Source organism: Protopterus annectens, chromosome 15.part0, assembly GCF_019279795.1.
Source record: "Protopterus annectens isolate FY-2018-M chromosome 15.part0, PAN1.0, whole genome shotgun sequence".
Classification (NCBI taxonomy): Eukaryota; Metazoa; Chordata; order Ceratodontiformes; family Protopteridae; genus Protopterus; species Protopterus annectens.
The window spans coordinates 203797183-203824951 of record NC_056749.1 but is presented as its reverse complement, the minus strand read 5'-3'; positions in this window follow the sequence as shown (position 1 = coordinate 203824951).

The following is a 27769-nucleotide window of genomic DNA, read 5'->3' as shown; positions in this document are numbered from 1 at the left end:
TTTCCTATAAATACATTTAAATGGGGTTTTAAAATCCAATTTGAGGTCACTGATCCTACCAAACCTGTCCATTCTTTTTCTATAGTTCTACATACAACATTTGCATCACCACTGAAATCAGCGATGAATGTCAGTCCAAAAGCCTCCTCATTGTTATTATGATTCAACATTAACTGGTCACTACCGAGGCTCATCTTCATAATACCCAAGATTGGGGCATATTTGCCACCCCTCCCCATTATAACTTCACTCAACTTGGATAATTAAAGTTTCCGGGTAGCCACGTTCACTAAATATTTTATACAAAACATCATTCCTTTCTGAATTCCCCATCATTTGAGGTCATTCTGCTGATTCTCACAAATTGCTCTTTTATAATCCCTTTCGTCTGATGGAAAGGGTGGGCACTAGCATAGTGTAGAATAGAATTAGAATATGTCTTCTTCCTAAATACGCTTGAATTAAATTTATTATTTCCTTGTAAATAGTAACATCTAAATAAGCTATTTCTTTGTGACCTACATTATATGTAATCCTTAAAAAATCAGTTGAATCAGTAACATACTGATAGAATTCTAAAAATGTTTGGAATGTTCCTTTCCAAAAGATACAAATATCATCTAAAACCATTTGTAAAATATCCAACAATCCTTGTATACACTAATCAGGACATATTTCTTCTCCCAAACTGTTAAAATCAAGTTACATACATAGGGACACATCTTGCCCCCATTGGCTCTCCACTGGTCTGCTGAAAGAATTCTCCCTGGAAAATGATAAAATTGTTTCTTAACACCAACTCAATCAAGTGCATACAAATATACATCTCATCACGGTTTAAGTGGGTATCTTCTCTCAAATATTCCTCAAACCACTCAATGCCAATTGTGTGTGGCATTGAGCCAAATAAATCCACAATGTCTATGGTAATGAAAATTAAATCCTCACTAAAACTTTCTTGCTTAATACTCCTCAAAAAAATCCCACAAATCTTTTAACACTTCATTCCTCATAACTAAGTTCTTAAACTTCACATCCAGATATCTTGCCAAAGGGGACATTACAGACCCATCTGCAGCCACTACTGGCCTCAAAGGTGGATCATATACATTTTTTGTGGGTCTTCGGTATTCCAAATGTGGAAAGGAACTCGTGGATGCGGATTATACAGGAAATCAAATAACTTCCTGTCTCAGTAAAGGAGGTGGAACTAAATACAAGAAAGGGACATTTAAATGCGGGAGAGGGAGATGTGCACAATGTCCTTATATTAAAAATATGGAATCAGTTCACTTAGATTCTAGAAATAGAACCTTAATGGCGAGGAGTTATAACAATCGTGAAACAAGTGGAGTTGTATATCTTATGTGTGATTGCGATTGCCAAGCATTTTATGTAGGAAAAACTGAGAGGAAGTTGAAAAAAAGAATATATGAACATTTGAATGCTATACATAATAAAAATGTTAACAACGCACTATATAGACATAGTATTGAATGTGAAATGGGAAAATACATTTTTTTGTATGGGAGGAGATCCCAAGAGATTTGAGGGGTGGCATGTGGGAGACCAGAATTGAATACAGGGAACTTTACTGGCAGATAGTTTTAGAAGCCAGTAAGTTCACTGGACTAAATGATGGTTTATCCCTAGCCCCAGTTTTAAAGCAGAGAGTGGCAAGATTACAAAATTTGTGATATTTATTTTAAGTGTATTTGATTACATTTAAAATCCAGCACTGAAAAAAATCCTTTGAACAAAATAGTATATATGTGAACCATTAGAGGGCGCACAGAGAACATTTTATGAATATAATATGTTTAAATAGTAGGGAGTTTTAAGATTTAATTTTGTTACGGAGAGTTGTAGTTTTGATAAAGATTGATTTATGAAGTAATATTTATTATTGTATTTTATTAAATTATTTAACCCAACCACTGGGGATGCACAAGCCAGTGCATTTCTTTGTGCCGGTCCCAAGCCCGGATAAATGGTGAGGGTTCTGTCAGGAAGGGCATCCGGCGTAAAAATTCTGCCACATAACTTATGGCGCGAAAATTTCATATTTCCATACCGGATCGGTCGAGGCCCAGGTTAACAACAACCGCCACCAGTACTGTTAGCCAACAGGGTGCTGGCGGAAATTGGGCTACTGTTGGCCGAAGGAGAAGAGGAGGGTGAAGGCATGCTCGAAGGCAGGAAGAGAGGAGGAAGGTTAGGAGTGTAGCAGTGAGGGTAGGAACTTTGAATGTTGGCAGTATGACTGGTATAGGAAGAGAGCTAGCTGATATGATGGAGAGAAGGAAGGTTGATATATTGTGCATGCAAGAGACCAGATGGAAGGCCAGGTGTTTAGGAAACGGGTTCAAATTGTTCTATCATGGTGTGGATGGCAGCAGAAATGGGGTAGGGGTTATACTAAAGGAACAATATGCCAAGAGTGTTTTAGACGTGAAGAGAGTGTCTGACAGAGTGATGTTTATGAAGCTCGAAATTGATAGTGTAATGATGAATGTTGTTAGTGCATATGCTCCACAAGTTGGGTGTGCGATGGATGAGAAAGAGAAATTTTGGAGTGAGTTGGATGAAGTTGTGTTGAGTGTACCCAAGGGTGAGAGACTAGTGATTGGAGCAGACTTTAATGGGCATGTTGGCGAAGTGAACAGTGGGGATGAGGAAGTGATGGGTAGGTATGGTGTTAAGGAGAGGAATGCAGAAGGTCAGATGATTGTGGATTTTGCGAAAAGGATGGACATGGCTGTGGTGAATACGTATTTTAAGAAGAGGGAGGAGCATAGGGTGACGTACAAGAGAGGAGGAAGATGCACACAGGTGGATTATATCCTATGTAGGAGGGCCAGTCTGAAGGAGATTGGAGACTGTAAAGTGGTGGCAGGGGAAAGTGTAGTTAAGCAGCATAGAATGGTGGCCTGTAGGATGACGTTGGTGATCAAGAAGAGGAGGAGGAGTGTGAAAGCAGTGCCAAGGATTAAATGGTGGAAGTTAAAAAAGGGTGATTGTGAAGTGGAGTTTAGGGAAGAGTTAAGACGGGCACTGGGAGGCAGTGGAGAGTTACCGAATAGCTGGGTAACTACAGCAGAACTAGTAAAGGAGACTGCTAGAAAGGTGCTTGGTGTGACAACTGGACAGAGGAAGGAGGACAAGGAGACCTGGTGGTGGAATGAGGAAGTACAGGAGAGTATACAGAGGAAGAGGCTGGCGAAGAAGAAGTGGGATTGTCAAAGAGATGAAGAAAGTAGACATGAGTATAAAGAGATGAGGCGCATGGTAAAGAGAGAGGTGGCGAAAGCTAAGGATAAGGCGTATGGAGAGTTGTATGAGAGATTGGACACTAAAGAGGGAGAAAAGGGCCTGTACCGATTGGCTAGCCAGAGGGACAGAGCTGGGAAAAGATGTGCAGCAAGTAAGGGTGATAAAGGATAGTGAGGGAAAGGTACTCACAAGAGAAGAGAGTGTGTTGAGTAGATGGAAAGAGTATTTTGAGAGGCTGATGAATGAAGAGAATGAGAGAGAGAAGGTTGGATGATGTGGGGATAGTGAATCAGGAAGTGAAACAGATTAGCAAGGAGGAAGTAAGGACAGCTATGAAGAGGATGAAGAATGGAAAGGCTGTTGGCCCAGATGACATCCCAATGGAAGCATGGAGGTGCTTAGGAGAAATGGCAGTGGAATTTTTAACTAGATTGTTTAATGAAATTTTGGAAAGTCAGAGGATGCCTGAGGAGTGGAGAAAAAGTGTTTTGGTACCTATCTTTAAGAATAAGGGTGATGTGCAGAGCTGCAGTAACTACAGAGGGATAAAATTGATCAGTCACAGCTTGAAGTTATGGGAGAAAGTAGTAGAAGCTAGGTTAGGAAGGGAGGTGATGATTAGTGATCAGCAGTATGGTTTATGCCAGGAAAGAGCACTACAGATGCGGTGTTTGCTCTGAGAGTGTTATTGGAGAAATACAGAGAAGGTCAGAAGGAGTTGCATTGGGTCTTTGTAGACTTGGAGAAAGCATATGACAGGGTGCCTAGAGAAGAGTTGTGGTATTGTATGAGGAGGTCGGGAGTGGCAGAATAGTATGTAAGAGTGGTACAGGATATGTACGAGGGTAGCGTGACAGTGGTGAGGACTGCAGTGGGAGTGACAGATCCGTTTAAGGTGGAGGTGGGATTACATCAAGGATCAGCTCTGTGTCCTTTCTTATTTGCAGTGGTGATGGACAGGCTGACAGATGAAATCAGACCGGAGTCCCCGTGGACTATGATGTTTGCAGATGACATTGTGATCTGTAGTGAGAGTAGGAATCAGGTTGAGGAGACTCTGGAGAGGTGGAGATATGCTCTAGAGAGCAGAGGAATGAAGGTCAGCAGGGCTAAGACAGAATACATGTGTGTAAATGAGAGGGAGGGTAGAGGAATGGTGAGGATGCAGGGAGTAGAGTTGGTAAAGGTGGACGAGTTTAAGTACTTGGGATCAACAGTTCAGAGTAATGGTGAATGTGGAAGAGAGGTGAAGAAGAGAGTACAGGCAGGATGGAATGGGTGGAGAAGAATGTCAGGAGTGATTTCTGACAGACTGGTACCAGTAAGAGTGAAAGGGAAGGTCTACAAGACAGTAGTGAGACCAGCTATGTTATATGGGTTGGAGACAGTGGCATTGGCATTGACAAAAAGGCAGGAGTCAGAGCTGGATGTGGCAGAGTTAAAGATGTTAAGATTTGCACTCGGTGTGACTAGGATGGATAGGATTAGGAATCAGTATATTAGAGGGTCAGCTCATGTTGGACAGTTTGGAGACAAAGCAAGAGAGACAAGATTGCGTTGGTTTGGACATGTGCTGAGGAGGGATGATGGGTATATTGGGAAAAAGATGCTAAGGATGGAGCTGCCAGGTAAGAGGAAAAGAGGAAGGCCTAACATAAGGTTTATGGACGTGGTGAGAGAGGACATGCAGGCGGTTGGTGTGACAGAGCAAGATGCAGAGGATAGGAAGAAATGGAAAGAGATGATCCACTGTGGCGACCCCTAACGGGAAAAGCCGAAAGATGACGATGATGATTTTATTAAATTATTTACAAAGTGTAGGTAAAATTGTTGGTGCTGCGGTAGCATTGTCGCCTCACAGCAAGACATTGTCCCGTTCGATTCTCAGTTAGAGTGTCTTTTGTGTGGAGACCTGCGTGAATGGGCGTGCCTTCGTTGAAGGTTGTGCGTCAGAGCTGGTAACTCGGCACATAAAAATCCACTACCAAACATTAGGGGGCCGGAGTTCCGTTGTGGCGACCCCTAACCGGGATAAGCCGAAAGACACAACAAAAAAGGTAAAATTTTTTAATTAAGGTATTAATTTATTAGATGTGAAATGAATTGTGAGTAGAGTTTGTGAACTGTAATTTTAGAGATGCTATGTTTTTATTGGTGAATTTGAACTTAATTGGGATATTTAAGTTGTGGATATGGGTTTTGGATAATTTTTTTTTGTATCTGATGAAGTTGAGGACAAAAACGTATTTTAAAAAGTGTAGCGTTAATTTGAGAGCCTTTATTGCGGCAATAAACCTGATTTATGCCCGTGGTAGTCTGCTGCTTACTTGGAGGTCCATCGAGGTGTGGATGATTGTTTTTTGGCTGCACTTGCACCTATTCTCCCTTTTCTTGTGATTATCAGTACATTCTATGGTTGGTGACAAAACGTACTGAAGTGGAATTAAAGACTATCTGCTTATGTTGTGTTAATATAGATGATGGACTAACCTTTACTTAAAATAAGATCCTGGAGAAATAACATTGCAATGTGGTTTTACAATCCATGTTGAAATTTGATGTGTAGTACAGGTTGTAGTTTACGCTAAATTGGACTAGCCAAGAGATGAGATGCTTGACCTAAATTGTTTACGTCACGGTCTAGAAAGATGTTTGCATGCAAGTAGGTTACTGTTTGGGCAGTGATTAATATATGTATGACTACATACAATATACTCACCATAAATAATGGACAAAAGAACTTCAGAACTTCAGTACTGCAGTATTATTCACAATACAAAGTCTTGGCAGAGAATCGTGCTCAGCATTACCCCTGAAACATTTTGATACTGTTTCACTTTGAAGATGTTCAGAATGTGAGGATTTAAATCCTTGAAGAGAATTTTGGCCTTTTATCTCAGGTGGGAGTTTGTTTCATACGACAGGTCCCAAGTCTGGAAAGGGATCGCCTCTCCTATGAACATTTTGAAAGGGGCCTACTCAATGAAATAATTTATTGAATAAATCTTCATGTGTATGACTGCTCTCTTAATGATAGTTTTTTTTTTTCCTTAGTGGAGGATAGTTAACCTTCCTTTAATACCTTTCGTATCAGTGTATCTAGGAAGAATGCTGGCCTATCAGTGACAAGTAGCTAATTGAATTGACTACATGTCGGCTAGAGCAGCAAAGTTTGCAAAAATGAACACAATTTAGAATTCTACAATTAACTCATTCACTCCAGGGGAGCTCAGGAAGTTTGCACTGTAACTTCCAATGGGCAGAGCCTAAGCCTTTTGACAGAATCAAATTATATCCTCACATTTCAAACAAGTGTTCATATCTCTGGAACCATAGGGGTTATATGAAAGAAGTATAAAAGGCAAACTCTTCAGCACAAACTATAGTGGTAGTATTCTTTAGGTTCTAGGTTTTAAAGTGAATTTTGTAACACACAGTAAACATACAGTAGTAACTATTAAGTTTGTAATATTTTATAAACAACTTACAGTAACAGCAACCACTCAAGTTACACACCTACTATCAGCAGTATTTTATTCATCTAGCTGAGAGCTTTCATACGAGGGTAAGGAGTTCTGTCTGTGTTACATAGTTGTTGAGATATTTAGAAAATGTGAAAATTATACCTATATACATTAATAGCACAAAACCAACAGTTAATATTGTTTTAACTGCTCTAGACAGAGGTCAAATATTAATGTAGCCGAGTTTACTACTGTGCAAGTCTTAAGATGAAATCTTTTATAGCCTTGTACATAGTAGGGTTTTGGAATTATTGATGCAAATATGAACAAACAATATTTGATGCCTAGAGGCGTCAGAAGGAGTTAACTGCAGATGCACCTGGAAGCTTCACGTGGGTGTAATGAGTTAAAGATACTTCTCAATTTTTCTGAAAGGAAAAATAAAACTAATACAACCTTATGAGCAGGGATCCAATAATCACACACCATCAATAACACACTATCAATACCTTTGAAATATTATATTACGGAGGCAACTTCACTCTGCAATAAAGTAACAGCCTAATCTATTCCAAACAGAAAACTTCACAATTTTATGTTTTAAACAATGCCAGTGTTGATCAAGTAACTACTTCCTCACCCCGACGCAAATTTTTGAAGTTGAAGTGTATTTCGACTTCATGATGACCATTGTTCTTCCAACCCAGCAAAGTATACAGACATACAAGAAACTTACTCTGCTAAAATTATTTATGTAAGTGAATTGTGTCTCGGTCCCTTTCCAGCTATGACCTAAGCCAGAAGGGCAAAGATAACGACAATAAACGCGGGCATTTTAAAGCAAGTACTCAATCAGCATCTTTTGGATTGACTTTGAGACGGTCACCAAGGTCCTGGATGAGGTAAGTCAGTACCTACAGGTTACCTTGACCTGGCCAAGGCCTTGGACACAACCCCACTCGGGCATTATCAAAAAGCTAACACAACTTGGTATTAGTCCCCTTCTCATCAGATGGGTGGCAACTGGCTCACAGATAGGACCCACAAGGTCAAAACAGGCGCCACCATCTCCAACAACAGACCTGTCGCTAGTGATGTTCCCCAGAGATCTGTCCTGGGACCCCTACTGTTTGGCACCTACTTCTCAGAGGTCCAGGCAAAGACAAAGGGCCTGTGGCTGACCAAGTTTGCGGATGACTGTAAGTTGGGTGCTGTCACTGAATCCCCAGATGATGTCAACATACTACAAGAGGGTCTCACAGCTACAAATAACTGCTGCCAAAGTCAATGCTTACATTAATCACAAAAAAAATCTATCATCATATCATTCAGCAAAAACACAGCCCCTACTAATTACCACATCAATAGCAACCCCCCTAAAGCACACAACCTGTGGTGACAGACCTGGGTACACAGGTTGACAACAATCTCACATTTGACCATCATGCGGCAGCAGTGGTCGGAAAAGCATTTTACTTGGGTCATCTCATAAGAAAAGGGATTGCATCCAGAAAAAAGGAGGCTATTACCTCTGTGTACTCCTTCCTCATTAGACTTATAATTGAATATAACGCCCCGTTTGGTATGTACCTCTCTAAACACCTGCACCAACTGGAAAATACCTCACAAACAGAATCCATGGCCTCCAACATGCAGACAGGCCCAAATCACTATCACTCTACTTGGTATCATACAGATTGCACAGAGGTGATCTGTGTCTCGCCTACAAGGCAATATCAGACCCTGCCCTACTAGAGATGCTCCATATCTGTAAGTCTAATTCCTCATGCATTACCCGCTCGATAGGCCTAAATCTAATATGCAACATCAACAAAACCTGCTGAAGAGACAAGTTTCTCCCCCAGAGGCTGGCCCATCTCTGGAATAGACTTTCTATACATGTCAAAAAGTGTACCTTGCTGACCCTCTTCAACCGCAACCTTGATGAGTGGATGGAAACCACAAGTTTGTCCCAAATGTTCCACCTTTGTTCATCATTAACAAGGATGACAGGTGCTGACTAAGGTTTTTTTGGGGGGGATAAACTCCTGGCTAAGCTTGTAAGGGCCCCAGGGCCATTAGCCTAGCAACCACCTATGATCCTATGAATATATTAAGTGGTAAACATGGATAGGAATCAAGTTATAGAGTAGTTAGTTTGCAATGGTCATGAACACACAACTTCAACAATACTACACTGCCATCTAGTGGCGTATATTTGACCTACAAGAAAAAGGAGCAAAATCAGTTCACTTTCTCCCCAGCAAAAGCAGAGTAATGGTATTTTCTACAGACAATGGCTTATACCGCTTCCATTTTTGTCACAGTTAAACTGTAACCAGAAAACTAACTCACAGTGTTGGCACAATTCCGTAAAAAGAATAATTTTCAACCTGAAACAGACACTTCAAAAGGTCTGCTTATAACCCAGCATTACACGTTCATCAACAGAATCTCATTATCATCAGTAAGGCAGCTAAATTTATCAAAAATGAAAAACTCTTGCTTCGGTTAGCACGGTAGTTTCATTATCAATGAATGCACATAGAAAAATATCACAGATAGATTCTATCAGCTGATGTTTTATCAAAACAATAGTAGTTCAAGGGTATTTTATACCACAGAAAGTACAGTTTTGTACCTACCATAAATGTAGATGTTCGAGTGCTAATACAGCTGCAGTCATAACAGATGGGTTCTCCTGCCGTCAGGCGGGTCCTCGGTCGGCCGAATTCCAAAGTCTAGGTCCGGCGTCAGTTGTCGTTGCTTCTTCCCTGATGTCAGTGCGACAGGGGTATAAAAGAACCAGCCGACGCCATGTTCTTCAGTTTTTCTTGCCCCAGATGTCAGGTGCCCCCAGAAGGAAGGCAATACATACAATTATGAAGTAATGCAATGCAATATAATCAAAAAACAGTAGTTGCAAGCAAATACACCATAAAAGAATACCCCTAGAGGGTAAGGAGGGAGGGAAACCTGGACTGCAGCTGTATTAGCACTCGAACATCTACATTTATGGTAGGTACAAAACTGTACTATGTTCATCGTGCATACAGCTGCAGTCATAACAGATGGGTAGAATCCCAAAGCTAAGAAAGGGGTGGTAGGCACTAGGTGGAACTAGGAGGAGCCAAAATGCCCTGCAAGACTGCAGTGGCAAAGCCTGCTCTAGATTTGGAGTATAATGGTAGGTTGTAGTGTTTGGAGAAGGTATGCACAGAACTCCAAGTGGCTGCTTCCAAGATATCCTTGGTAGGAACTCCTCTGAGGAAGGCTGCAGAGGTGGCTGTGGCCCTGGTGGAGTGAGTTCTAATGCCTGTAGGAACAGTTTTGCCATGAAAGGAATAGCAAAAGCGTATGCAGTGGGCTATCCATTTTGAGATTGTCTGCTTGGAAATTGGCTTTCCTGGAGCTCCTACGCATAGGCGCAAAGAGCTGTTCTGATTTTCTGAAAGGCTTTGTTCTGTCCAAATAATAACGCAGTTGCCTGTGGATGTCCAAGGAATGTAGTAATCTCTCCCTTTGTTTTGAGGATTGGGATAAAAAGTAGGTAAATGTATGGCCTGATTTAAAGCTACCCTGGATACCACTTTAGGCATAAAGGAAGGGTTGGTTCGTAATGAAACTTTGTCCTGATGGAAGATGATAAAAGGCTGGACAGCCATGAGGGCCTGTAGTTCTGAAACTCTACAAGCTGAAGTGATAGCCAGAAGGAAAGCTGTTTTCCAGGACAAATATTGCAAATCTGATGAAGCAGCTGGCTCAAAAGGAGGCAAAGTCAGTTTTTCCAGAATGAAATTTAGATCCCAAGCAGGTATTGGTTGTTTCCTTGGAGGTCTTAAATTCTTAGCCCCTCTGAGGAACTGTCTTAAAAGAGGGTGAGAGAATAAAGGAGGATCAGTGTTGTATTCTGCAGAAAGGGCTGAGGCATGGATTATGATGGAGGAGAACGAAAGTCCACTGCTTAGTAGTTCAGCCAAATATTGTAGTATTTGAGGTAAATTCAGTTTTCCAGGGTTCTGGCCCTTTTTCTCATTCCAGACACAAAAACGTTTCCATTTTGCGGAGTAAGCTTTTCTAGTTGATGGCCTTCTGGCCTCCAACATGACATCCTGCACCTCCCTGGAGAGTAGGGCCTGCTGTGATGCTAAGTAATCTTCCATGCGGCTAGATTGAGTGTTTTTAGCTGACTGTGAAGAGTTTTGAAGCTGTGCTGAGTCAGAAGAAGAGGCATTAGAGGCAGGGTCCAGGGAGGGGAATGAGTCAGGCTCCTCAGGAGTGGGTACCAGTGTTGCCTTGGCCAGTCCGGAGCAATGAGGATCATCTTTGGTCTGTCTGCTCTGGTCTTCAATAGGACTTTGGGCAGCAGAGGAAGAGGCGGGAAGGCAAACTGTCATTGATGTCCAGCTGAAAGAGAGAGAGTCCACTCTCCAGGCCTTTGGGTGGAAGGTCCTCGAGCAGAATTTTGTCAATTGATGATTTTTGTGGGAGGCAAAGAGAACTATGTCTGGCCTTCCCCATTCTTGGATTATTTCTGTAAAAACTTTTGTATGCAACATCCATTCGTGTGGATCGGTCATATTCCTGCTTAGGTTGTCTGCCAGCGTGTTTTCCTTGCCTGGCAAGTACTGTGCTTGTAGTTCCATTTGTAAGTCCATGGCCATGTTCCAAAGTGATATGGCTAGTCTGCATAGGGGATAGGAATGTGTTCCTCCCTGCTTGTTTATGTACCACATAACTGTGGTGCTGTCCGTTCTTATCAATAGTTGACCTGGTTGTAGAAGGTCCTTGAAAGCTATAATAGCATTTATTACTGCTAGCATTTCTTTTTGATTGATGTGAAGGTGCCTTTCTTTTTGGGACCATTTGCCCTGAATGCACCGGTCTGTCATGTGCCCCAGGCGTAGTCCGGCGTCTGTTGTGATGACTTGATTTGCTTGAGGCTTGCTGAATGGAAGACCTGTGTTTGCTTGGCATGCTTGAGCCCACCACAGAAATTCCTTTTGCAGACATGGAAGTAGTGGTATTATTGTTTCCAAACTGTGGCTGTGTTGAGACCATATGTTTTTTAGGTACCATTGTAGTTTTCTCATATGCAGCTTTGCACATGGGATTAGCAAGATGCAAGATGCCATGAATCCCAGAGCCTGCAGGATTTTCCTTGCAGTCAGCCTGGTGCAATTTGCCAGAGTTTTGAAGTATTGAATTAATTGCCCCTGCTTCTCTGGCGTGAGGTAGGCCATCTGGGTGTTTGTGTCCAAATTGGCACCCAGGAAAATTATATTTCGAGAGGGTATTAGCCTTGATTTCTCTTTGTTGACTGTGTATCCCAGAGAGTTTAATAACATTATTACATAAGCCAGATGTTTCAGAAGAATGTGCTTGCTGTCCGCTTGGATCAGGCAGTCGTCCAAATAAGGGTATATTTGTATCCCTTGAAGTCAGCAGTAGGCAATTACTGATGCCAGGCATTTCGTGAATACTCTGGGCGCAGTAGATAAGCCAAAGGGCAATGCAGAGAATTGATAATGGGTTGAACCTGCAAGAAATCTGAGGTATCTTCTGCAATTTTGTCTGATTGGGACATGCAGGTATGCCTCCTTGAGGTCCAATGTTACCAGCCAAGACTCCTTGCCCAGCATGGGAAGAAGTTGCTGTAGAGTGAGCATCTTGAATTTTGGTACGAGTAGGAATGTGTTTAGGATGGAAAGATCCAAAATAGGTCTCCAATCTTTTCCCTTCCTTGGCACCAGAAATAGCCTGGAATAAAAACATTGACCTTGTTCGAGGTACCTCTTGAATAGCTTTCATGTTTATAAGATCTGAAATTTGCTTTTGTGCCTCTGCCCTTTGATTGTGTGGCAGTTTTGGCAAGCCTCTCATTTTTGGAAGGGTATGAAAGTGGAATTTGTAGCCTCTGTTTATAATGTCCAGGATCCATTTGTCCTTTGTGACAACATGCCAATTTTTTGAGAATAGTGCCAGCTTTCCTCCTAAGGGGGCTGCCATTTGAAACTTGGTTGGCCTGCAAAGGGGAAGTCATTGGGTTTTCTTTCTGAAAGATTGTGAGTTGTCCTCACCACCTCTTGGTGTAGGAGCTTGCCATTGTCTGCCTCTGTACGATCCTTGTGGTTGTCCGCTGCCCCTCGGGCGCCTGTATCTGCCTCTTTGGGGTCTGTCCGTGGCAGGAAAGGACCAGTTTTTGGAAGGCCAACTTCTACTAAAACGTGGTGGTTGAACCTGCAGAAATTCTTTCACAGTTTGCACTGATTTAGCTTTTTCCTCCATTTTTCGTAATACTTCCTCAGCATTTGCCCCAAATAGTACATCCTTTTGAAGAGGGGCGTCTAGTAATTTAGCTTTGACATGATCAGGCAAGGTTTGTTCCTTGAGCCAAGCATGCCTGCGTATGACTGAGCCTGTAACAGCAGCTCTACATGAGGCCTCTAGAGCATCAAAACCACATTGTAAGGTATGTTTACCCACTTGTTCTGCACTATGCATCAAATCCTGCAACTCCTTCAAGTCTGGTTGTTCAGGTTGTGACATTTTACTTTTCAATTGAGATAACAGAAACTGTTGGTATTTTAGCATATGAAACTGACAGTTTAAGGCCCTCATGGTTAAGGTAGCCGAGGTATATACCTTTTTTCTCCACCTTTCTAAGGATCTGGAATCTCTCTCGGAAGGCAATGGATTTTTGGCAATGGAAGCCTTAACTCCCTTGGGTCCCTGTGAGATGGTTTCTAGGTCAGCAGCATGGCTTTTGTAAAGAAATTGGTGCGAGTCAGGAACCCTGTAGTACCTGTCAGGCTTAACTGGAGCTGGAGGTAGAGAGTCCGGGTTAAGGCAGGCCTCCGAGTAAACATCATCTAGGATGTCCAAGACAGGAGATATAGCCAGAGGCCTGTGCTGGGGTAACAAAAGAAATTCCCTGAGCCTTTTCTTGGAATCTGAATAATCTTGGCCTTCCCAGTGGAAGTGTTCCCTTAAGGTATGCAAAGTTTCCCCAAATGAGAAATCCTCAGGGGGGGATACAAAAGGAATAGACTCCTCTGCATCAGAGTCTTCAAAAGGGGAGTAAGCCTGTTCCTGATCATCAGAGTGTTCTGAAATAATGGATCCCTGATCAGAGGAGGGGGAATCTTCCTCCACTCTGGGCCTTTTGTCTGGAGGTGGCTGAGAACCTCTGATTAGAGTAATTAAATCCTCAGCCATTTTAAGCATCTGTCTCTTAGGCATGGGGCCTGGAGATGGGCCCTGTGTAACTGGTCTCTTAGGGTGCATGGTTGCTTTAGACTTGGTGAAAGCCTTGATGGAGAAAGAAGAGGAAGGTCTGAAGACACCTTGAGTGGAGGTGGACCTGTCCACATTCTGTGTTTCAACGCCAAGAGTGGCTTCGGTATCTGTAGTCGGGGTGTGGGCCGAGGAGCCTGCGACCTCGGGTACAGGAGACACCGCCAAAGATGTGTCGTCGGTAGTCAGGGGCTGCATAGGCGCCTCACTGAGAACCGGACCACGTGTAGTCGGCTTTGGCGTGGTGTCGGTAGAGGCCGCGGACCTCGAGTGTCGGTCCTTGTCTTTGCGTTTTTTAGACAAAACTGATGTCGGAGTATCCGACGACATGGTATAGTTAAATGCTTTCCCAAAAAAATGCTGGGCGAACTCCGCCCGACGCTTAATAGTGCGTTTGTTGAATGTAGCACAACAGTGACAGACCGAGACGTCGTGGTCTGGGCCTAAACAAGGTATACAGAGGGAATGGAAATCCTTATGCGGTATTTGCTTCCCACAAGAAATACAATTATTAACTTTGTCTGACATCGGTCTGAGGCAAGAAAAGTTTCCCCAACGGGGTACTTAGCTTTTAAGAAGACTTCGGTTTTCCTAATTTTTCGTAATCTCAGGAGCTGGCCGACCGGCACTTGCAAACTGCTTCTGCTTCGGGCACCGCGCGGCAAGAAAGACTGAAGAACATGGCATCGGCTGGTTCTTTTATACCCCTGTCGCACTGACGTCAGGGAAGAAGCGACGACAACCGACGCCGGACCTAGACTTTGGAATTCGGCCGACCGAGGACCCGCCTGACAGCAGGAGAACCCATCTGTTATGACTGCAGCTGTATGCACGATGAACATCTATGATTTTTTTTCAAACTAAACAATCACATACACAATGGTCTTAATTCAACTTCAAGTCAGCAGGCAGTCTGGCTGAGTCAGTCAGTCATCAAGTAAAAAGCAGGATCTAAGTTGACTGACCTGTTACCTCACCAAACATGCACATTAACTAAAATACAAAGCCAAGAGAAAAGTGAATAAAATACCTTCTCACTGGATGTGCCTACTTAATATAACAAACTTAAAAGGTTATAGCACCCTGGGGTGAAATGAGAAAATGATAATTTAAATGTTTTGCTGACGGCACATTTTTGTTCAGCATGTATTTTGGGGTAGGTTTCACCAGACCAAGTATCCAAAGTTCTTTAAGCAAAGCCCATTGGACCATATTTTGAGCAGATTATTTTGGATTCAGCAAAAAACCTACGGGATTCACCCTCAGCATTCAACGGGTTATACAATATACTTGTCCAAAATGGACTGAATCAGTAACCCAGCACACAAGAAGCCCTAAGGCCTACTTCCAACTTTTCCATAATAATATAGTTGCTTTAATAAGACAATTGTGTTGTAGTAAAGAGCACACCTTTTTAAAGGATAGCTAGAAGACCTTCCAAGACATTTCCAGTCTTTGGGAACTCCAGCAGACATTGACACTTCTAAAATGCTGCGAGAGACTTGTAAACCAAAGTTACTTCCACACTATAAACAGTGTTGTATAAAATCAAGAATCCAAAGGGAAACACACTTATTTGCAACCATAGTAGTAGAAACAGCCGGTTTATTATTTAGGACTTTTGTTTAAATATTAAAAAAAGACTTCAGTTTGTGACAGACCTGTAAGTAATAACCCAAAGTGTAAAATGAGAGTGACCAAATTATATGTCACTTTGGGAACCCTATCTTCAAAGTCAATACACTACACCCTATTCAAAGGAAACCAAAAGGCTGTAAAACATCAGATACAAGCCTAACTGTTATTGGGGTCACTACTAACAGGACATTATCAGCATCACTGAAGGCAGTAGGGTCCCAATATCAATGCCTACAGACTGCCTCAGAGAAGTCACAATTTTGAGAAAGCATTTACCAACAGACCAAGAAAACACGACTGAAGACAATCCTGCCATACCCCAATGCTTGTACTCATCACCTCACCCATCACTCAATTCACCAGTGGGTGAACCCAACCTCCTAATGAAATAAGATGTATAAAGCATAGAGCCCAGAATACACAGCCTCATGACCCATCCATACTTTGAAGTTGCAGTTCACTCTTAGGTGATTCTGTGAACAGCCACCACCATCAATGTGGTTTAGTAGGCAAGGGAAGAAACATCTACGGGCATTTTAGAAGTTGCCAATCTACCTGCCACATCTCTGGCATGTGGGAATAAACTGAAGTAGCTGGATAAAATACATACAAAACAGAGAGAGGAATTACAGACTCCACAGAGAAAGCACCCTAGCCGAGAACCAAACGGGAGAATCTCTTGCCGTGAGGCAACAACACTATCCACCTTACCACTGTGCCATCCAAAAGCATTGTTACATGCCTTTTTAGATGTTACAGGTAATCAGGGAGAGTTTGTGAAATGGCTTTAATGTTAAACAAAATTCTTGAACCAAAAGCAACAGCTGGCCTATACTGTGGACCTACATAGGCTGCACACTTTGACTCAGCAAGTTTTCCCAACACTTGCTCAACTCTGAGCTGGGTAACCTTTCCCAAGAACCTGTAATCTGGGTTTAACAAAAGTAAGAACTTCTAATTGCACAGGTCATTAAAGCTTTACCCCTGAAAACTGCTCTATTAGCCTGGCCCAAAGAACAACCCCCCCCCCCAGCTGCTATGCAAGTGACATCCTTTTCCCTGTAAAGTCTTGTCTATCAAGACTCCACTACAATCTGATTCTCAGACTGAATAAAGATCTCAATGCCTTGAGACTTAAGTAAGCTAGACAGATCCTCCTTGAACTTCTTTTAAAGTACATATGAAAAATTTCCACCTGTCCCTTTTGGGAAGCCACAGACAACAAAGCTAAGTCTGCATCCTGGAATGATTCTTTCCTCAAAGGGTTTTTATAAACAATAGAAATAGGAAGAAAATCCAGCCACTAACGAGTGCTACACATCACAAACCACAACCTTGCCGAATTTCATAGCCTCACATTTCATTAACGTTATACTGCAGGAAATATTCCATCTGCACCTTCTCTCTTTAAGGTTTTCTTTCAGCAAAAAAAAAAGGGGGAAAGGCCACACATCAAGATGACCTGCCACAGGAAGTTAAAAATGGATTTCAAGTTAAGGATTTTCAGGGAGTCATTGTTCAGAAGAATGCCTTTGAGCCTACAATATTGAATACAAAGCAGTCTGCCTGATGCTAGTGGAGTTTTATGGTCTGAGGAGTCTAAAGCCAAAATGCTGCAACGCAAAAAACAACAGACCCATGCATAATCAATTCTGGCAGTGAAGGGGCCTCTGCTACATTGATATGAATTGGGTACATCTGGGTACAGGCAAACAAAAACAAATAGGGGAATCCTAAGTGAAAGACCTGCACTGGTAGAGTTCTTAGTTGACTCTAGAAAAGCCGCTGCTGTAAAAAAAGGGATAATTAGTAGAGCATACAAAGTATTGGATGGTAACTATGGGAGTCAGTCAGAGGAGGTTAGAAAAGATTGGGACATATGTGTGTCTCCCATATTTGCAATAAAGTCAGGAAGATTTAGGATTTTTGCTTGGAATTGTTTGCATAGGTATTTTTATACTCCACACACACTCAAAAGATTTTTTCCTGAAGTAAATGGCAAATGTTGGAGGTGTGATGGTAAACAAAATGATAACTGGGAACATATGGTCTGGGAGTGTAATGAGTTGGCAGACTTTAAAAATTCCCTACAGAGTACTCTGTCAGAATACTAGGTGAGCAAATGGGTATATCTACAGAAATGATTTCTTGAGCTGGGATACAGGATCTTAATTGCCTAGACACAGTAAGGGCTTAAGTTTAATTCTGGTGGCTGCCAAAAAAAGCAATTACTAGAAAATGGAAACCAAAGACTAAAAAGTACAGTTTTGTACCTACCATAAATGTAGATGTTCGAAGATCCACATTGCTGCAGTCCTAACACTTGGGCAGTCCGCTGTCCCAGTCGGCCCGAATACCAAAGTATATGGCTGACGTCGGTCAAGGCGCATTAGTCTGACGTCAGGACGTCAGGGTACAAATGCGCATGACCGACGTCATATCCTCAGTCTTTTCTTGCCCCAGATGTCAGAAGACCCTAAAAAGATAAGGCTGAAACCAAAAAACACCACACACTCCTGCACCAAATATATATACAATATATACAAATTTACAAGAGTATAACCCCATCCACACAACCACCCCTAAACACAGAGGGGAAGGAGGAGGGTAAATTGGACTGCAGCAATGTGGATCTTCGAACATCTACATTTATGGTAGGTACAAAACTGTACTATGTTCTTCATACCACATTGCTGCAGTCCTAACACTTGGGTAGAATCCCAAAGCAGAGGTAAGGGAGGCTGGCAAATCATAAGGAAGCAGGAGCTGACAACATGCCCTGCAAAATAGCCGTGGCAAAACCAGCCCTAGATTTAGAGTAGAGAGGAAGGTGGTAATGCTTAGAGAAAGTATGCATTGAACTCCAAGTAGCTGCCTCCAAAATATCCTTAGTTGCCACCCCCCTTAGAAATGCTGTTGAAGTGGCAGTAGCCCTAGTGGAATGAGGCCTAATCCCAGCTGGAATCTCCTTGCCATGATGGGAATAACAAAATGCAATGCAAAACCCAATCCACTTAGAAATAGTTTGTTTTGACACAGGCTTGCCCTGAGAACTCAAAGCAAAAGAAACAAACAACTGCTGAGACTGCCTAAAATCCTTAGTCCTGCTTAAATAATAACGCAACTGCCTGTGTACATCTAAAGTGTGCAAAATCTTTTCCCCTTATTTTGGGGATCTGCATAAAAAGTAGGCAAATGAATAGTTTGGTTTAAAGCCACACTAGAAACCACTTTAGGCATAAAGGAAGGATTAGTACGTAAAGAAACCCTATCCTTATGAAAAATCAGGAAAGGCTCAACCGCCATAAGGGCCTGCAATTCAGACACCCTTCTAGCAGAGGTAATGGCTAACAAAAAAGCAGTCTTCCATGACAAATATTTCAATTCAGCAGTAGCTGCAGGCTCAAAAGGTTGTAGAGTGAGTTTCTCCAACACAAAATTGAGGTCCCAAGCAGGAGTAGGAGCTCTACGTGGGGTCTTATATTCTTTGCCCCTCTAAGAAATTGCTTGAACAAAGGATGAGAAAACAATGGTGGGTCACAATCATAGTGAGCTGAAATTGCTGCAGCATGAATCTTAATGGAAGAGAAAGACAAACCTTTGTCCAATAACTCAGTAAGATATTGAAGAGCCACACTCAAATTTGGCTCAGAAACATCCAAATCCTTTGCTGCACACCAAAATAAAAAATCTCTTCCATTTTCCTGCACACTTTCCTTGTACTAGGTCTTCTGGCTTCCATAATCACATTCAAAACTTGTTGAGGAAGCTGAGACCTGCTATGGTTCAAAACAGAATATGCCAGGCTGTTAGATGAAGAGAGTGAAGCTTGACATTGAGTAGATGCCCGTCCTTCTGAGACAATAGGTGTGGAATCAAAGGTAAGGGCCATGGAGGCTTCCTTACCAGACTCCTCAGCAATGGGTACCAGTGCTGCCGAGGCCAATCTGGAGCTATTAAAATCATCCTTGGCTTGTCTTGTCTGACCTTTAGGAGTACCCTTGGGAGGAGAGGCAGAGGAGGAAAGGCATACACATGAAGATTTTTCCAACTGAAAGAAAGAGCATCCACTTTCCAGGCTGTGTGATGAAACCTTTTCGTGCAAAACTTTGGCAGCTGGTGGTTTAGTGGAGAAGCGAACAGATCTATGTCTGGAGTTCCCCATGACACTGTCAATGTCTGAAATACATGAAGATCCAGTTTCCACTCGTGGGGATCCATGATTTGCCTGCTTAACACATCTGCTAAGGAGTTCTGTGCTCCTGGCAGAAACCTTGCTTGAAGATTCAGCTGCAAGCTTAACGCAGTCTCCCACAAAATCATTGCTTGCCTGCATAGAGGATAAGAATGTGTTCCCCCTTGTTTGTTGATGTACCACATGACAGTTGTGTTGTCTGTTAGAATCAACACCTGCCCTGGAAGAAGTAAATCCTTGAAAGCCAGTAATGCAAACTGGACTGCTAACATCTCCTTCATGTTGATATGTAGATGCTGCAGTCTGGCAGGCCACTTGTCTTGTATCCACTTTCCATTCAGATGAGCTCCCCAAGCTGTGTCTGAGGCATCTGTCGTAAGAATCTGACTCGCCTCTGGCCGGGTCACAGAGAGTCCCTTGTTTAGGTGACATTCCTGAGCCCACCACAAAAATTCCTTTTGAATGCAAGGTATTATTTGAATGACAGTGTCCAAATCCTGGCAGTGCTGTGTCCATACATTTTTGAGATACCATTGTAGCTTCCTCATATGCAGTTTGGCATTGGGAAGCACCAGAATACAAGATGCCATGAACCCTAAGGCTTGAAGGACTGTCCTTGCAGTCAGCCCGGACTGATGAAATAGTTGATGGAAGTAAAGAGAAAGATTCTTTTGTTTGTCCGGGGTTAAAAAGGCCATCTGGGTTGCTGTATTCAGTCTCACACCCAGAAAGCACATGTCTTGAGAGGGTACTAGACTGGACTTTATTTCGTTCACAGAATACCCTAGGCATCTTAGTAGTGCTATCACATATTCCAAATGCTGTAGAAGCACGTCCTTCCTTGAGCCAGAATCAGGCAATCGTCCAAATAAGGATAGATTTGTATTCCTTTTAGCCTGAAGAAAGCTATCACTGGAGCCAGAACCTTTGTGAATACTCTGGGCGCAGTAGATAAGCCAAAGGGCAATGCAGAGAACTGATAATGAGAATTCCCAGCTCGAAAACGCAGATACTTCCTGCAAATTAGTCTGATAGGAACATGAAGGTAAGCTTCCTTGAGATCCAAAGTTACCATCCAGTGATCTTTGCCCAGCAGAGGTAAAAGCTGTTGTAACGTCAACATTTTGAACTTGGGAATGTCCAGATAAGTGTTGAGGATAGACAGATCCAAAATTGGTCTCCACGTGTTCCCCTTTCTTGGTACTAGAAACAGGAGAGAATAAAATCCTAGGCCCCTTTCTGGCACAGGAACCGGCTGAATGGCCCCTATTTGGAGCAACTGAGAAATTTGCTTGTGAGCCTCTTTCCTTTGTTGAGGAGGAATGTCTGGCATGCCTTTGATGAAGAGTCTCTGAAAATGAAAAATCCTCAGGAGGAGAAGCAGAAGGAGTAGAATCATCTACATCAGAATCAGAGTAAGGGGAATACTCCTGCAAGTCTTCAGCCGAAGACTCAGAAGCATCCAAACACTGCTCAAAACTCCCAAGCTCAGGTTCCACCCTAGGCCTCTTATCAGGAGGGGGCATAGAACCTCTAATCATTGTAATCAAATCTTCTGCCATCTTAAGCATATGCTTCTTAGGTACAGACCCTGAAGAAGTAGGGTAACACCTGAAACAAAAGCTGGCCTGCCCCTGGGAGAAGCCTTGGAAACAGCAGGGAGGGCCTAACCACCTTAGGAAGGGAGGGAAGAACAGCTACCTGAGAAGCCCCTTCCGCCTGGCCTACCTCCTGAGAGGTCACATCTTGCAGTAATAAAGTCTCTCCCTGGGATTCCAAAGAAATTTCTGGCTGAACCCCTGGCTCCACCGAGCCCTCTAAAGAACCGACGTCCGTGCGGACGGTTCTTCCAGCCTAGGCTTTGCTGTTTTGTCCTTGCGCTTTTTGATTTGCGGCCGGAGCATCCGGCGGCATTTTATAATTACACCGCTTCCCAAAACTAACCTGGCACAATCTAATCTTCTCTTTATAGTGCGTTTGTTAAATCTAGCACAAGAGCGACAGCCAACCACGTCGTGCTCAGGCCCTAAGCAAGGTATACACAAGGTATGGTAATCCCTATGAGGTATCTGTTTCCCACAAGAAATACAGTTATTCACTTTTTCTGACATCCGGTAAAATACTGAGGCAAGAAAAAACCAAAATATTCCCCAACGGGCTACTTAGCCAACTTGGATTCGGTCTGAAACTCCGACTTCGGAAAATCTCAGAACGCCAACCTGCACTTGCAAAACTGCTTCTGCATCGGACCATGCGGCAAAAAAGACCGAGGATATGACGTCGGTCATGCGCATTTGTACCCTGACGTCCTGACGTCAGACTAATGCGCCTTGACCGACGTCAGCCATATACTTTGGTATTCGGGCCGACTGGGACAGCGGACTGCCCAAGTGTTAGGACTGCAGCAATGTGGTATGAAGAACATCAAACCGTATTTTAAACGGTGAATATTGTAACAGAAAAAATAACTGGAAGTGAGATTTTTAGAAAAAAGTAAATTGCACAGAAAAAAATGGAAATTGTGGGAACAAAACATGCAGAAAAATGTTTTGACGAAGGAATGAAATTTAAGGGAAGGTAGGGATTGACCAACTTTCGTAATGTTGGATTGATTATACTGCACAGAACAATATATGATGTAACTGTACATATTAATATGGTTTGTTTTCTTTTATATAAATAAAAATGCGTCTATGTCACAAGTGGTAATTCAATAAAGATGTTAAAAAAATGGGTGTGTACTACAGAGCTATGTTAAGTAAAATCATCTACCCTGGGATCTGCCTCAGATTAACTGTATAATGCACGCAGATGACACAGCCCTGACCAGGTCCAACGAAAGGTCATCCATTACGAACAGTATACTTCAGAAGGATTTTGAAGCTAAAAGGAAATGGCATTGTAAAAATAAGCTGCCCCTCAACACACGCGCGCGCACATACACACACAAACACTCGCACACGCCCCCGCACGCACGCAGACATGCACACACTTTCATAGGTGTACACTAGGCTAATGGCCCAGGAGCCTTTACAAGCCTAGCCCATAGAAGTGCCCTGGCATTGTGCTGCCCAACTTTAGTTCCCAGTGCATCTATCAAGTAGAGCCACTGGAGTGATCCTTGGGGTGAACTTCCTATTTCCCATCCACTCATCAAGATTTCTCTTGAAGAGGGCCAGTGCAGTGCTCTGCTTGACATGTACATGAAGTCTATTCCAGAGCATGGGCAGTCTCTGGGTTATGAACCTGTCACTCCAGCATGTTCTTTTGATTGTGGTAATGAGGTTGAAGTCTCTGGAGCGTGTGGTGCGGAGGGATTGGGATTTCTTTAGATGTAGCATTTCTAACAGAGTTGGGTCAGACATGGCTTTGTAAGTCAAGCAGAGATCACCTCTTAGAAGATGATATAATACAGAGAATAGCTGGAGTTTTTTTGAGTCTGTCTGTGTAGGACATGTGTTTAAGGCCTAGGATCCTCTTCATGAGTTACTTTTGTGGTCTTTCCAGCTGTTGCATATGTCTAGTGAGGTACATGCCAAATGGGGAATTATACTTGATAACTGGCCTAATGAGGGAAGAGTAGAGAGAGATGATGACCTCTTTCTACCTGGATGCAAAACCCTTGGTAATGAGAAGTGCTACATAGAAGGACTTTCTGACCACAGTGGCAATGTGGTGGCTGAAGGAGAGATTGCCGTCAACCTGTGTCCCCAGATTTCTTATAACACCTTCAGTATTCAGTAGGCTCGCATCAATGCGGTAATTAGTGGGAACTGAGTTTTTCCCAAAGGGGATGATGACGCATTTTTTGGCATAAGGCCATGGTTTTGAGACTAGTCATTGGTCTCAGTGAGGCCTTTCTGTAGGATTTCTACATCACTTGGGGAGTTAATAATGGCTCCCAGCTTGCGAACTTGTTCAGCCAAAATCCCTCCATGTTGGCCTGGACTTCTGAGTAGTAGATGCCGAAAAGGAGGGGACCCAGAACTGATCCCTGTGGGACTCCACTCATGACCGGTCAGCAGTCTGACATGGAGTCTGCTACTTTCACACTGTGGGTTCTATCTGTGAGCCAATTTGCAACCCACCTAGTGATATAGGGGTTGATGCCTAGTTTGATGAGTTTATCAATAATTCCTGAGTGGGGAATGGTATCAAAGGCCTGGGCCAGATCAAGGTAGGCCTTATGAACTGCCCTCATTCACAGCTCTAGAGACTGACTCAAAGTCGTCAACCAGGTTGAGCAGGCGTGACCTACCTTTCACAAAACCAAACTGCATGGGATCTAGAGTTTGGAGATTCCCTATATCCTTGTTAATTAGGTCCATGATGATGTTTTCCATAGCTTTACATATCAGACTTGCCAGGCTAATGGGGCAATAATTCCCAGGGTCTGTAGTTGCTCCCCCTTTATGGAGAGGGATGACTGCAGTGCACACACACTACACACACACACAACACACATACACACACACACCAATGATGCTATCTGGCATCTCTAGAAAACCAGGTATTGTTGCCATATTCAGCATTACAGATCCTCTGGACATCCTTCTTGGTATCACTACTCAACAAAGGTGCCCAAGAATAATCTTAGACCAAAACCTATCATTCTATCAACATACAGAAGCTTAGATCAAAAAGGTACTAACATCTTCAAGTGGAAAGGAAAATATCTAACTTGTTGGCCAGTGAGGCTAGGAAGCCATTGCCATAAATGTACTCCACCCAGTAAGAATTCCATCTTCCTTTAAGTGCTCTTCTCTGTGAACACAATACTTCACTCAACCAGCCGAGAATAAAACACTTGGTCATATACCTACTTAGCAAGCATAAGCATCAGTGCGCCACTCATGTCAAACAACTGGCTACACCTACTCAGCAAGCATAAGCATCACTGCACTATTCTCACTGCAAACAACTGGCTACACCTACTTAGCAAGCATAAGCATCACTGCACTCCTCTCATCTCAAACAACTTGGTACACCTACTTAGCAAGCATAAGCATCACTGCACTATTCTCATTGCAAACAACTGGCTACATGTTACAGTTCAATACACTAGTGTACAAAATATTAAATGATGGCTACTCTCAAACTCTCCTCAGCAGGCTGCAGTTTCTAAACCAGTCAAACTCTGAAATATGATGATAGTATTCGGTTATAGAGACTTCCAGTCACACTAGGCAAGTATGGAAAAGCTTTCTCAAAAATAGTTACAGCTGTTTGGAGCAAACATTAGGAATAAAGACCACTGACAGACTCTGAAGAAAACACTCAATGCAATGGTACATTAGTTCTTAGGTTCCACTGTACTAGTGGTTGCATTGCAAAATTTGTAGTTTAGTCTGTTTGATCTTACCTTAGGCCAACACTCATGCAAATGTAATTGTACCCCCCCCCCCATTTTTGTATAGCCATGCAACATTCACAAGCTGATTCTTAGTCCACTGTACTGTAACAGATTACAGTGATGTGAGCTGTGCAATATGCTTACATACAATTGTGTGCTTATAATGAAACTAACACTGTATATTCAAACATTTCAAAGAAATGGACTAGATTCATTAGACAAATTAGATTTTCTGACAAAACCAAACTTCTGTATGTCTAGACTAATGACATTTTTAACAACATAGTTTAGCAGATCAGTTGCATGGTGTTCCATGGCTTTGGAATTAAGACTTATCAAGCTAATAGGTCTGTAGATCCCAGAGTCACTAGTGGGGCCACCCTGATGGGGTGGCATTATCACTGCTCTGCAACAAACCTCAGGGACAAAGCTAGGGGATAAGTGCAGGTAAATAATTAAAAAAAAAAAAAGTGCGACTCTGCAAGGACTTGTTTAGTATTGTTTATTAAACAGCCAGGTATAGTATCAACTCCTATGCAAGAGGTATTTTAGTACATGTTCTTTAGTGATAACAGTCTCTCTGATGTGAAATTTGTACTGAATTTGTTTGCCAAATATGTTTGTGATGTCTACTGTGTGTCAGTATGTGGTGACATTCCCAACAAGCTCAGCAGGTCTACTATGTCTCAGTATGCGGTGACATTCCCAACAAGTTCAGTGGGTCTACTATGTGTCAGTATGTGGTGACATTCCCAACAAGTTCAGTGGGTCTACTGTGTGCCAGTATGTGGTAACATAGGAAACAAGTTCAGGGCAATGCTGGCTGTTATTTATTAGCTTCCTAACATAGCTAAAGAAGGATCTATAGTTGTTCTTGGCTTCAGATACTAACCTAAGTTTATGGACCGCCTTAGTAGTCCTAATAGTACTTTGTCAATTTTCTGATGTTCTCCTTGATTAGGTGGTCTTTTGATCTGAATATTTTAAGGATATTTTCCTTTTTATGCATTGTTTATTTATGTTGGTAGATCACTAAGGCGGTTTGCTTTTAAATTTCCCATTAAATTTAGATCTGCTTGAGACAGTCAATTCTGCACATTTTTCTAAGTGGACACAGAATTCCTTTGTGAAACTACCTGCAATGGTCATGTCTATGATTGTGCTGCTATGAGTGAATTTTGAAACTTTAACATACAATTTGATGAGATTTTAGGTTTGAAATATTTGAATTCAGAGATGTTGTCATCTAAAGGTTCAAAAATTTTAAAGACAATGGTCACCAGTTTATGATCCAACTTAACTGGGAAAGAATCAACCAATACAGCTTCGGGTACTATTCACCATGGTAAGGGCCAGGCCAAGATTATTGCCTCTGCTGGGTTTGTTAATGTGGTCTAGGGATTTTTTATTAATTAAATTTAGGAACTTTTGGGTATATTCTACATTTGAGGTACAGGTGTTCCTGCTTACTGATGGGTAGCTAAAGTCTCCCAAAATCATAAAGCTCTTATTTATAAGCAGCTCAACAACTACACTAAAAAACCTTATATGATTTTCAGGGGACAAAGAGGGTGTCTTCTAACAGGCTATGAACTGATAACTGGACCTGCTTAGTGGCTGGCACCTCAATGAGTTTGGTTTGTGGACCTGTTGAGAATCTGTCTGGAGCTGAATTGGTCCCCAACAAATATGCAGATGCCACCAGAGTTGCCACAGGGTCTGAGGGCATGTTTGGTGCAAAACCCTTTCTGAACATTTAAACCAAGTTTCAGTAATTACACAGACATGACAGAGTCACTAAAGACTCTTCCCCACAGGTAAGGCTGTCTCCAAGTTCAATAAAATCTTCCTAGGTGTTCTAATTAATCTACCTCTCTCCATGATTTAAAATGGTCAAAGTGAAACCAGACCCATGGCTGTCTTTAGCAAGTAAGCAACTCCTGAAACACAGACAAAACACAGAAGGGCTGGATAAAAAACAAAACCACTCCCACCTTACTAGCATCTAGCTAACCAAGAAACTTAACTGAACAACTTATCACCAAAGACTAGAAAACCTATTGCTCAACCAACAAAACACTTCTTCTTTCAGCTTTTCCCAGTGAGGGGTCGCCGGAGTGGATCACCTGTCCACTCATGATTGGCAGTGAATTTTTTTATGGTGCAGAGTTGCCAGCCCAGCGCCCAACCTTCCACAGAAGGCACACACATGCACACACTCACAACTAGGGCCAATTTAGAGTGTCCAATCCACCTACAGCATGTCTTTGGGATGTGGGAGGAAACCGGAGCATTCGGAGGAAACCCATGCAACCACAGGGAAGACATGCAGACTCCGTACAGAAGGCACCCCAGCCGAGGATCAAACCAGAGAACCTCTTGCTGTGAGGAGGCAACACTACTAACAAAACACACACACTAATAATTAAAAACTGTTCTGAGCCTCAAAGCAATAAACTGTTAAACCCGAGACAAGCTACACAGCCAACACAAACGCACAAAAACAAAACAATACCATAGTCAACTAATTCAATACCCACTTTATACAGA